Consider the following 12,035-nt stretch of genomic DNA (forward strand, 5'->3'; position numbering starts at 1 on the left):
AGAATGACTGATTACAGCTTTAAATAAAATTGCAAAATTCTTCTCATTAGAAGAGTTTTATGTGACAAATTATGCATCAGAAAATAATAATAAAATTCTTCTCATTACTTGGAGATCAAAAAAGGATATAAAACCCATTATGAGGTTCTCCAAGGATAATTAATTATAACACTTAATCTGCACTCTTAATGGCATATGTTTTCAAATTGTCCTTTTTTCTTACCTTAAACAACCAAGGACATACATTTTTTTTTTTTTTTTTTTACGATCTTTTTTTTTTTATTAATTAAAAAAAGAATTAACAAAACAATTAGAAATCATTCCAATCTACATGTACAATCAGTAATTCTTAATAACATCACATAGTTGCATATTCATCATTTCTTAGTACATTTACATCGATTTAGAAAAAGAAATAAAGACAACAGAATAAGAATTAAAACAATAATAGAAAGAAAAAAAAACAAAAAAAACAAAAACAAAAAACCTATACCTCACATGCAGCTTCATTCAGTGTTTTAACATAATTGCATTACAATTGGGTAGTATTGTGCTGTCCATTTCTGAGTTTTTATATCCAGTCCCGTTGTACAGTCTGTATCCCTTCATCTCCAATTATCCCTTCTCTTTTTTTTTTTTTTAATTAACGGAAAAAAAGAAATTAACCCAACATTTAGAGATCATACCATTCTACACATGCAATCATTAATTCTTAACATCATCACCTAGATGCATGATCATCATTTCTTAGTACATTTGCATTGGTTTAGAAGAACTAGCAACATAACCGAAAAAGATATAGAATGTTAATATAGAGAAAAAAATAAAAGTAATAATAGTAAAATCAAAACAAAACAAAACAAAACAAAAACCTATAGCTCAGATGCAGCTTCATTCAGTGTTTTAACATGATTAATTTACAATTAGGTATTATTGTGCTGTCCATTTTTGAGTTTTTGTATCTAGTCCTGTTGCACAGTCTGTATCCCTTCAGCTTCAATTACCCATTGTCTTACCCTGTTTCTAACTCCTGCTGAACTCTGTTACCAATGACATATTTCAAGTTTATTCTCGAATGTCCGTTCACATCAGTGGGACCATACAGTATTTGTCCTTTAGTTTTTGGCTGGATTCACTCAGCATAATATTCTCTAGGTCCATCCATGTTATTACATGGTTCATAAGTTTATCTTGTCTTAAAGCTGCATAATATTCCATCGTATGTATATACCACAGTTTGTTTAGCCACTCTTCTGTTGATGGAGATTTTGGCTGTTTCCATCTCTTTGCAATTGTAAATAATGCTGCTATAAACATTGGTGTGCAAATGTCCGTTTGTGTCTTTGCCCTTAAGTCCTTTGAGTAGATACCTAGCAATGGTATTGCTGGGTCGTATGGCAATTCTATATTCAGCTTTTTGAGGAACCGCCAAACTGCCTTCCACAGTGGTTGCACCCTTTGACATTCCCACCAACAGTGGATAAGTGTGCCTCTTTCTCCGCATCCTCTCCAGCACTTGTCATTTTCTGTTTTGTTGATAATGGCCATTCTGGTGGGTGTGAGATGATATCTCATTGTGGTTTTGATTTGCATTTCTCTAATGGCCAGGGACATTGAGCATCTCTTCATGTGCCTCTTGGCCATCCGTATTTCCTCTTCTGAGAGGTGTCTGTTCAAGTCTTTTTCCCATTTTGTAATTGGGTTGGCTGTCTTTTTGTTGTTGAGTTGAATAATCTCTTTATAAATTCTGGATACTAGACCTTTATCTGATATATCATTTCCAAATATTGTCTCCCATTGTGAAGGCTGTCTTTCTACTTTCTTGATGAAGTTCTTTGATGCACAAAAGTGTTTAATTTTGAGGAGTTCCCATTTATTTATTTCCTTCTTCAGTGCTCTTGCTTTAGGTTTAAGGTCCATAAAACCGCCTCCAATTGTAAGATCCATAAGATATCTCCCAACATTTTCCTCTAACTGTTTTATGGTCTTAGACCTAATGTTTAGATCTTTGATCCATTTTGAGTTAACTTTTGTATAGGGTGTGAGAGATGGGTCTTGTTTCATTCTTTTGCATATGGATATCCAGTTCTCTAGGCACCATTTATTGAAGAGACTGCTCTGTCCCAGGTGAGTTGGCTTGACTGCCTTATCAAAGATCAAATGTCCATAGATGAGAGGGTCTATATCTGAGCACTCTATTCGATTCCATTGGTCGATATATCTATCTTTATGCCAATACCATGCTGTTTTGACCACTGTGGCTTCATAATATGCCTTAAAGTCAGGCAGCGCGAGACCTCCAGCTTCGTTTTTTTTCCTCAAGATGTTTTTAGCAATTCGGGGCACCCTGCCCTTCCAGATAAATTTGCTTATTGGTTTTTCTATTTCTGAAAAATAAGTTGTTGGGATTTTGATTGGTATTGCATTGAATCTGTAAATCAATTTAGGTAGGATTGACATCTTAACTATATTTAGTCTTCCAATCCATGAACACGGTATGCCCTTCCATCTATTTAGGTCTTCTGTGATTTCTTTTAGCAGTTTTTTGTAGTTTTCTTTATATAGGTTTTTTGTCTCTTTAGTTAAATTTATTCCTAGGTATTTTATTCTTTTAGTTGCAATTGTAAATGGGATTCGTTTCTTGATTTCCCCCTCAGCTTGTTCATTACTAGTGTATAGAAAAGCTACAGATTTTTGAATGTTGATCTTGTAACCTGCTACTTTGCTGTACTCATTTATTAGCTCTAGTAGTTTTGTTGTGGATTTTTCCGGGTTTTCGACGTATAGTATCATATCGTCTGCAAACAGTGATAGTTTCACTTCTTCCTTTCCAATTTTGATGCCTTGTATTTCTTTTTCTTGTCTAATTGCTCTGGCTAGAACCTCCAACACAATGTTGAATAATAGTGGTGATAGTGGACATCCTTGTCTTGTTCCTGATCTTAGGGGGAAAGTTTTCAATTTTTCCCCATTGAGGATGATATTAGCTGTGGGTTTTTCATATATTCCCTCTATCATTTTAAGGAAGTTCCCTTGTATTCCTATCTTTTGAAGTGTTTTCAACAGGAAAGGATGTTGAATCTTGTCAAATGCCTTCTCTGCATCAATTGAGATGATCATGTGATTTTTCTGCTTTGATTTGTTGATATGGTGTATTACATTAATTGATTTTCTTATGTTGAACCATCCTTGCATACCTGGGATGAATCCTACTTGGTCATGATGTATAATTCTTTTAATGTGTTGTTGGATACGATTTGCTAGAATTTTATTGAGGATTTTTGCATCTGTATTCATTAGAGAGATTGGTCTGTAGTTTTCTTTTTTTGTAATATCTTTGCCTGGTTTTGGTATGAGGGTGATGTTGGCTTCATAGAATGAATTAGGTAGTTTTCCCTCCACTTCGATTTTTTTGAAGAGTTTGAAGAGAATTGGTACTAATTCTTTCTGGAACGTTTGGTAGAATTCACATGTGAAGCCATCTGGTCCTGGACTTTTCTTTTTAGGAAGCTTTTGAATGACTTCTTCAATTTCTTTACTTGTGATTGGTTTGTTGAGGTCATCTATGTCTTCTTGAGTCAAAGTTGGTTGTTCATGTCTTTCCAGGAACCCGTCCATTTCCTCTAAATTGTTGTATTTATTAGCGTAAAGTTGTTCATAGTATCCTGTTATTACCTCCTTTATTTCTGTGAGGTCAGTAGTTATGTCTCCTCTTCCATTTCTGATCTTATTTATTTGCATCCTCTCTCTTCTTCTTTTTGTCAATCTTGCTAAGGGCCCATCAATCTTATTGATTTTCTCATAGAACCAACTTCTGGCCTTATTGATTTTCTCTATTGTTTCCATGTTTTCAATTTCATTTATTTGTGCTCTAATCTTTGTTATTTCTTTCCTTTTGCTTGCTTTGGGGTTAGCTTGCTGTTCTTTCTCCAGTTCTTCCAAATGGATAGTTAATTCCTGAATTTTTGCCTTTTCTTCTTTTCTGATATAGGCATTTAGAGCAATAAATTTCCCTCTTAGCACTGCCTTTGCTGCGTCCCATAAGTTTTGATATGTTGTGTTTTCATTTTCATTCGCCTCGAGGTATTTGCTAATTTCTCTTGCAATTTCTTCTTTGACCCAGTCGTTGTTTAGGAGTGTGTTGTTGAGCCTCCACGTATTTGTGAATTTTCTGGCACTCTGCCTATTATTGATTTCCAACATCATTCCTTTATGGTCCGAGAAAGTGTTGTGTAAGATTTCAATCTTTTTAAATTTGTTAAGACTTGCTTTGTGACCCAGCATATGGTCTATCTTTGAGAATGATCCATGAGCACTTGAGAAAAAGGTGTATCCCGCTGTTGTGGGATGTAATGTCCTATAAATGTCTATTAAGTCTAGTTCATTTATAGTAATATTCAGATTCTCTATTTCTCTGTTGATCCTCTGTCTAGATGTTCTGTCCCTTGATGAGAGTGGTGAGTTGAAGTCTCCAACTATTATGGTATATGAGTCTATTTCCCTTTTCAGTGTTTGCAGTATATTCCACACGTATTTTGGGGCATTCTGATTCGGTGCGTAAATATTTATGATTGTTATGTCTTCTTGTTTAATTGTTCCTTTTATTAGTATATAGTGTCCTTCTTTGTCTCTTTTAACTGTTTTACATTTGAAGTCTAATTTGTTGGATATTAGTATAGCCACTCCTGCTCTTTTCTGGTTGTTATTTGCATGAAATATCTTTTCCCAACCTTTCACTTTCAACCTATGTTTATCTTTGGGTCTAAGATGTGTTTCCTGTAGACAGCATATCGAAGGATCCTGTTTTTTAATCCATTCTGCCAATCTATGTCTTTTGATTGGGGAATTCAGTCCATTGACATTTAGTGTTATTACTGTTTGGATAATATTTTCCTCCAACATTTTGCCTTTTGTATTATATATATCATATCTGATTTTCCTTCTTTCTACACTCTTTTCCATATCTCTCTCTTCTGTCTTTTTGTATCTGACTCTAGTGCTCCCTTTAGTATTTCTTGCAGAGCTGGTCTCTTGGTCACAAATTCTTTCAGTGACTTTTTGTCTGAGAATGTTTTAATTTCTCCCTCATTTTTGAAGGATAATTTTGCTGGATATAGGAGTCTTGGTTGGCAGTTTTTCTCTTTTAGTATTTTAAATATATCATCCCACTGTCTTCTAGCTTCCATGGTTTCTGCTGAGAAATCTACACAAAGTCTTATTGGGTTTCCCTTGTATGTAATGGATTGTTTTTCTCTTGCTGCTTTCAAGATCTTCTCTTTCTCTTTGACCTCTGACATTCTAACTAGTAAGTGTCTTGGAGAACGCCTATTTGGGTCTAATCTCTTTGGGGTGCGCTGCACTTCTTGGATCTGTAATTTTAGGTCTTTCATAAGAGTTGGGAAATTTTCAGTGATAATTTCTTCCATTAGTTTTTCCCCTCCTTTTCCCTTCTCTTCTCCTTCTGGGACACCCACAACACGTATATTTGTGCGGTTCATATTGTCCTTGAGTTCCCTGATACCCTGTTCAAATTTTTCCATTCTTTTCCCTATAGTTTCTGTTTCTTTTTGGAATTCAGATGTTCCATCCTCCAAATCACTAATTCTATCTTCTGTCTCTTTAAATCTATCATTGTAGCTATCCATTATTTTTTCTATGTTTGCTACTTTATCCTTCACTTCCATAAGTTCTGCGATTTGTTTTTTCAGTTTTTCTATTTCTTCTTTATGTTCAGCCCATGTCCTCTTCATGTCCTCCCTCAATTTATCGATTTCATTTTTGAAGAGGTTTTCCATTTCTGTTCGTATATTCAGCATTAGTTGTCTCAGCTCTTGTGTCTCATTTGAGCTATTGGTTTGTTCCTTTGACTGAGCCATATTCTCAATCTTTTGAGCGTGGACAGTTATCTTCTGCTGCTGGCGTCTGGGCATTTATTCAGATTTCTCTTGGTGTTGGACCCAGCAAGGTTGTAATATTTTTCTGTGAAATCTCTGGGTTCTGTTTTTCTTATCCTGCCCAGTAGGTGGCGCTCGTGGCACACGTTTGTCTGCGGGTCCCACCAGTAAAAGGTGCTGTGGGACCTTTAACTTTGGAAAACTCTCGCCGTCCTGGGGGTTCGCTAGCCGAAGCGGCTTGAGCCGGCCCGGGGTCCGAACACAGGGAGGGTGTCCGAACGCAGGGAGGGTTGCGGGTCGCCGCAGCCAGGGAAAGAGCCTGTCCGAATTTCCTAGTCGGCCCTGGGCAACAAGCGTGGTGGGAGGGCGCCAGCGGCAGCGGTCCGCCCGAGAGAGTGCACGTTCCCCGGGAGTCACGGGGTCACCGTTCTCCGCGGCCTGGGGGTTTCCGATCCAATTCTCTCAGTTGGTCCGGGGGCTGCGCGTGGTGTGGGCGCCAGTCGCCTTGGTTTCAGGGGACCACCTCTCCAATTCTCCCAGCCGGCCCGGGAAGGGGGAAGGGAGTAACTCCGGCCGCTTGCCACCCCGCCCGGTAAGGCCCGCGCGCCTCGGCGATCTCACCCGAGCTGCTTCTCTCAGCCAGCCAGCCGTTCCAGGATGGGATACGCTGTCTTTTTTTATCTCTGTTGTGGCTTTGGGCGCTTTCTGTATCGTTTCTACTCCCCTAGTAGGTGTCCTGGAGAAGAAACTAAGATCCGCGCGTCTTACTAAGCCGCCATCTTCCTCTCCTCTCCCAAGGACATACATTTTTAAAATAATTGCATATCCCTCTTCACTTATAATGAATATGGGAATAAACCTATTTTCCCTAACTGGGTAGAAATCTTTATTTCTTCACTTAAAAAATACTTATTGAGTGTTAATGATGCCTGGCACTATTCTAGATACTGGAAATAAAGCAATAAACCAAACAATCCTATGCAGCATATATTGTAGCTTTCGGGTACTTTTTTATTCTAAGTAAAAAGGGAAGCCTTTGGAAGTTTGGAAAAGAAAAAAGACTTGATCTGACTTATCCTCTGAAAGAATCCCTTGCTGTTGTGTTGCGCATAAATTAGAGGAGGCAAAGGGAAAAAGCAGGAGACGGGAGAAGAGGTAAAGGTAATAATTTAAGTGTGACATTAAAACGGTTTAAAAATGGTGAAAGTGTTTGGATTTGGTTAATCTTTGAAGATTGAGTCTGTAAAAATTAGTATTGGGTTTAATATAGGTATAAGACAAATAAAATTTAATGATTGCCCCAAATTGCAACTCCTTATTGTAAATCAAATGAAATTCACTTACTTGTAAATGAGAGCATCTTTAGAAATAATAATAACAATAACAACTGCATTAGTTAGGAGACTCTAGATTATGCTGCTATGACAACAACAACAAAAAAATCTCAAGCAGGTCTATTTCTTTATGCAAAGTTCACTGTGGGATCAGGAAGTTTTCAGGACAGCTATTGTCTATAGAGTTTCCATGATCCGGATTGCTTTAATATGATAGCTCTTTCATCTCAACTTGAATTCTCTTCCATCACCACTAAGAGAAAAAAAAAAGTGAAGAATTGTGCATGGCTTTTGACTGCCTCTGCTTCTGCTCATGTGACAGTCATCAAATCTATTCACGCAGTTTCTTCCTTCCTGCCTTCCTACCTTCCAACCTTCCATCCTTTCTTCTTTTTTCTCTTCCTCTCGAACTCAGACTTGCATTGCAGTCTGATGGCTCTCCCAGCCTTTGCCCAATTACCTCCCCATTTTTTCCCATGGGTGTTTCACCTAATAACATTTTTTTTTATTTAATCCCATTTTGGCTTCTGCTTCTTAGAGGACCAAGACTAACACAAGGCCATTTATTCAATATGTGGTTGTGCACATATATGATTATAATTTGTAATTTTAAGATTTTTAAAATGTAATTAATTTTTATTTTTGTTAAAGTAATGTATGCCCATAATTGAAAAAGATAAATGGTACAAAAAGACTTATAAGAAAAAAAAAATAGTAACCCAGAAATGTCCCTTCCTACTTTCCCCATCCTGTTTCTCAATGGCCACCACTTTCAGTATTCATACATTTTCTTGATTTTACTTTTTAAAATCATATGCTAATAATGTTAATTTTTGCAGTATCTATTATGTATACTATGGCACACAAGGATATATACAGTAGTTCAACTGTACCACCACCCTCATTTTCTATTTTCCTAATCTCCTAAAACAGTAGTCATTGTTAAGAATATTGTGAAATTTACATACTATTTGTTGTTTATTCAGATAATATGATTTGATTGGCTTTTTTCTGGTATGCTTTATTTTCTATTTTTCACTTTTTTCATTTTTTTTAGTTATTAATTACATCTCTCTTTTTAAAAACTGCTTATCTTTCTACACTTTCATCAAAAATTCTTTCCAAATTCACAGAAAGATCTTTAAAATATATTTCAATGCTAGTTTTTAGATAGTCAAAATGTATCACGGGTTCATTTCCCTGTGCCTGCCCAGGCAAAAAAAAAAAAAAATGCACCCGATTATGTCATTTTTAACCTGATGATCATCCCGTAGGGGCTTCCACTCTCCTCTTCCAACTCCAGACTGACTATAACAGAGGCAAAGTTGCCATCAGGGAATTCCTTTCCATTGGCTTTACTTTCAGCATCCTGGATCCTGGTGTTCATGTTTTATTTTTCAATTCATTGCCTAGTTTAGACAGAGAGCCTCAACTACTAGCATCCTAAGAAATAATGGAACAGAAGTATCTATATTTTTTTAATGTTCAATGCTTACAGTGGTTTAAAAATTTTTTTCATTAGGGAAGTTGTGGGTTTACAGAACAATCATGCATAAAATACAGGATACCCATACACCACCTCACCAACAACAACTTGCACTGGTGTGGAACATTTGTTACAATTGATGACAACACTTTTTTGTAATTCTTTTTTTTTTTAACAGTCATTGCATTCATTACAAGTGATGAAAGATTATTAAAGTAGCACTATACTAATGCACTATTGTCCATAGTTTATGTAGGGGTGTATTTCCCCTACATTACTGACCTATTTGTTTTTCATGCATTTCTCGATTTCATTACTCATTCACCCATACACTAGATAAAGGGAGTGTCAGTCACATGGTTTTTACAATCACATGGTCATACCATAAAAGCTATATAGTTATACAATCATTATCAAAGATCAAGTCTACTGGATTACATACAGTTCAATAAATTCAGATATTTCCTTAAGGCTATTCTGATACACTAGAAAAAGAAGTATCTATATAATGAATCATAATCATTTGTTAAATCTGAATTTCCCAGTTATACATCCTTCTTCTCATTTGATCATTCTCTTAATCTTCAGGGATATCTGGACAATGACCATTTTAGCTTTTTCATGTTGGAAAGGGGTGTCGATCTTATGGGGTAGAGGAATGAAGTTGGTTGATGTTTTTGGAAAGATGGTTACCTCTGGGTTTCAGGGTTTATCTGGCATAGGAACAATCTGGAGGCTTAAGGTTCTGAAAAAAATAAACTTACTAAGTGAAACATTTACAGAGTCTTAGATAGAGCCTAGGGCACTCCCCAGGGTTTTCAGGAATACTGTTGATTGGGGTTTGGCTTACTGTGGCAATCTGCAGTATCTGGATGAATCTTGTATAAGAGTAACCTCCAGAATACCCTCTCAATTCTATTTGAGATCTCTTAGCCACTGAAACTTTGTTTTGTTCCATTTCTTTCCCCCCTTTTTGGTCAAGAAGGCATTCTCAATCCCATGATGGCAAGGCCAGGCTCATCCCTGGAAGTCATGTCCCACATAGGGGTGGAGGGTAGTGAGTTTATTTACAGAGTTGGCTTAAAGACAGAGACCACATCTGAGCAACAAAAGAGATTCTCTGGGGGTGACTCTTAGGCATAATCATAAGTTGGCTTAGCTTCACCATCGCAATGGGAAGACCTGAAGATCGGGGGCATAACATCAAATTGGGAGTCCTGAATGCTTGAAAGAATATCAGGAATTCCTCTGGTGGGGAAGTTTAATAGTTCCACATTTTTCCCTCTGGTCTTTCAAGGGGTCTTTGCAAATACTTTTTTATTTTCTGCCCAAAATACTCAGGAGTGTATCAGAGTATTACATTGACCCATAACAAGATCTCATTCTCTATTCTAGGTTCCAGATAATTAAGTTGTTTAATGCACTGAGCAGAGAAGTTAAATTAGATAGTGTACTACAAAAAATATATATTTTGGACAAAGTAAACATCTCTTCCTTTGGTCTCACATAGAAATTGGAGTTTTAAAATACAGACAATATCATCCTTTACCTTGCATTCTGATTATTACCTTAGCCCTAACCAGATCAGCTTCAGTCCTAACCAGACCCACTCCAGATTTTTTGAAATTCAATTTTGAAAAGGACATTAGTTTTTCTTACACTTAATTAATAGTTTGACTTGGTCTAGATTTACAGATTTAAAATTGTTTTCCTCATAATTTTGAGAGTATTGTTCTCCATTGTCTTCTAGATAAATGTATTACTCATGTAGTCAAATGATATTTTGATTCTTGGTCTTGAACACATTGCTTGGTTGCATTCTTCCCAGAAGTTCAAAGATTTTCTCTTCATTCCTAGTATTCTGAAATTTCATAGTACTATGCCCTGTTGTTCTTACTTTTCATTTATTATTATAGCCACTGGATGGGTCTTTTAAATATAGACTCATGTTCTTCTATTTTGGGAAATTTTCTTTAAATTATGTCTTTGATCATTTTCTCCCTTCCATTTTTTTTCTAGTTGTTTTTGGAATTCCTATTAATCAGATGTTGGGCTACCTACATTTTCTTATATTCCATTTCTCTGTTGTTATTGTTATTATTGTTCTACTTTCTTGAAATTTTTATTTCTGTTATTAGAATTCTATTTTCTGAGGACTTTTTTTTGCAAGGTGTGGAGGGTCCCACATTATTCTTTTTAAAAAAATCTTATTTTTCTGGAAAAATAAATTTTTTTGTTGCAATATTGTCTCTTATTTCTCTGAGAATAAAATCTATTGATTTTAAAAAACATTTTTTTCTTCTTGTACTATTTCAATAAGCTCTTAGTTCCTCTATCTCTCATGTCAACGTGCTCTCCTCAAACATCTGAAGAGCTTTGACTAACCATTCACAATTCAGGTTAAGGAACTCTAAGTATTTCTGGTTAGCTTCTTTCTAGATTACCTGGACATGAAGCTGACATTTTTGTTGGGGAGATCCCAGGGCTATTCAATTTCTCCATGGAGAAACCCAGAAAAGAACCATCCAGTCCCCTGACAGGTAGTACAGAAGGGACTTGGGGGTCTACTTTCTCCATGTACAGGTTTTTCAGACTTCCCCCATTTACTGCACTTGAACTTATCCTTGATTTCCACAATAGCTGGGACCTCTATATTTTTTTGTTTTTCAGATTTCTAAAGCAATTCTGTTTACTTCTCTTTGGTCTTCCCTTACTAAATACTCTTAGACTGCAGTTTCCTTTGAAGATAAATGAATGTAATTCTTAGCCTCAGCATCGGTCTCCAAGAGCAAAATTTGAATGAGATTGATCATTTATCTGTTACAACCTCCACCAATGTAATCATGGCATGAGTCTGCTACATGATTTGCCATAATTTTCTATTCAGTGACACTGTCTACAAGAAGAAAAAAAGAGCCTCATAGAATAAGCACCTCAGGAAAGAAATTCCAAGTTCACTCCTCTTGCAACTAATTGTTAAAATAGTCTGTGACTTTAAGTTGGCATTTGGTATCTTTTCCTCATCTAGTAATCTTAAACAATGAATTCCATTCATTTCATTCATTCATGCATTCATTCATTTAATAACAAATACTTACTAAGCACCTACTATGGACTTTGAAGTGGGCTAGTCACTGGAGAAGGCAAAGATGAATGAGACCATCTCTGCTCCATACCAAGTGACATGGAGAGATAGGCTTCTTCATAAATAATTATCGTAAGGTGAGATAAATGCCATGATAGTGATATGGTCATGAGCTTGGAAATCAAAAGGAGAGAAAATGTATGCCAATGTGAGCTGTGTAAGGAGTCCCTGAGGTG

At 36.3% G+C, this 12,035-nt stretch overlaps 1 long non-coding RNA gene across 2 annotated transcripts in view; it reads right to left on the reverse strand.

Moving 5' to 3' along the window:
- The window catches only part of LOC143665548 (uncharacterized), an 84,399-nt gene that overhangs the window by 6,496 nt on the left and 65,868 nt on the right, over positions 1-12,035 (reverse strand). The gene's annotated exons all lie outside the window — the stretch shown is intronic.

The sequence above is a fragment of the Tamandua tetradactyla genome, chromosome 21, assembly GCF_023851605.1.
Source record: "Tamandua tetradactyla isolate mTamTet1 chromosome 21, mTamTet1.pri, whole genome shotgun sequence".
Lineage (NCBI taxonomy): Eukaryota > Metazoa > Chordata > Mammalia > Pilosa > Myrmecophagidae > Tamandua > Tamandua tetradactyla.